Here is a 1,364-nt window from a genome sequence, read left to right on the forward strand (position 1 = left end):
GTAAAGGACTTGTATCCAAAATATACAGAGAAATTTTAAAACTCAGCAATAAAAAAACCCAAAACAATCCAATTAAAAAATTGGCAAGATCTGGGCAGCAACCAAAGAAGATAAGCAGATGGAATAAACATATGAAAAGGTGCTTAACATCTATGCCATTAGGGAATTACAAATGGAAACAATAATGAGATATCACTATATACTTCTTAGCATGGTGAAAATGCAAAAAACTGAAAACACCAAATGCTAGCAAGGGTGTGGCACAACAGGAGCTCTCATTCATTGCTGGTGGGAATGCGAAATGGTACAGCCACTTTGGAAGACAGCTTGGCAGTCTCTTACGAAGCTGAACATAGTCTTAGCGTATGATCCAGCAATCATGTTCCTAGGTATTTATCCAAATGAAAACTTAGGTCCACGCAAAACCTGAACATAAATGTTTATAGCAGCTTTATTCATAATTGTTTGGAAACAGCCAAGGTATCTTTTGATAGGCAAATGAATAAACAAACTGTGGTGTATCACACAATGGAATCTTTTTCAGTGATAAAAATGAGCTAGCAACTCATGAAAAGACGTGGAAGAAACTCACATGTGTATTTCTAAGTGAAAGTAGCCAGTCTGTAAAGGCTACTCCGTCATTTCAACTATATGATATGCAGGAAGAGGCAAAACAATAGAAAGAACGGTGGCTGCCATGGGTTGGGGTGCAGGGGTAGGGAGGAATGAATAGGTGAGGCAAAAAAGGAGGATTTTTAGGCTGGTGAAACTATTCTGAATGATACTATAATGGATACTGTAATGATACTAAATGCACACATGGCACTGTGCATTTTTCAAAACCCATAGAATTGTATAACACAAAGAGTGAATAGTAATATAAACTTTGGCCTTTATTAATAATGATATATAAATATTGGTTCATCAACCATAACAAATGTATCATGCTAATGCAAGATGTTAACGATAGGAGAAACTGTGTGTGTGTGAGAGGGGTATATGGGAACTCTGTATTATCTGCTCAATTTTTCTGTAAACCTAAAACTGTTCTAAAAAGTAGTCTGTTAATTAAAAACAAAAACAGCAATAATATGACTAGAAATGATCAGTTTTCATCATAAAGGAAAACTTTGTCTTCTGCTATATCATATTTCTGTGCTGGTTACTGGAGGGCCCTTGTCTATCTTGTTTACCACTGAATCCCCATGGCACATAGTAGGTGCTCAGTAAAGGCTGTTGGATGAATATGCTCACAGAAGTTTAGCTAATAAAACTCTCCTCTCATGTCTTTATGCTCTGTTTGAACAGATAAACCTTGACCAAATGGAAACGATTGTAATAATATATATGGAACATCCAATGTG

This window comes from Tursiops truncatus, chromosome 5 (assembly GCF_011762595.2).
Source record: "Tursiops truncatus isolate mTurTru1 chromosome 5, mTurTru1.mat.Y, whole genome shotgun sequence".
In the NCBI taxonomy this organism is placed as follows: Eukaryota; Metazoa; Chordata; class Mammalia; order Artiodactyla; family Delphinidae; genus Tursiops; species Tursiops truncatus.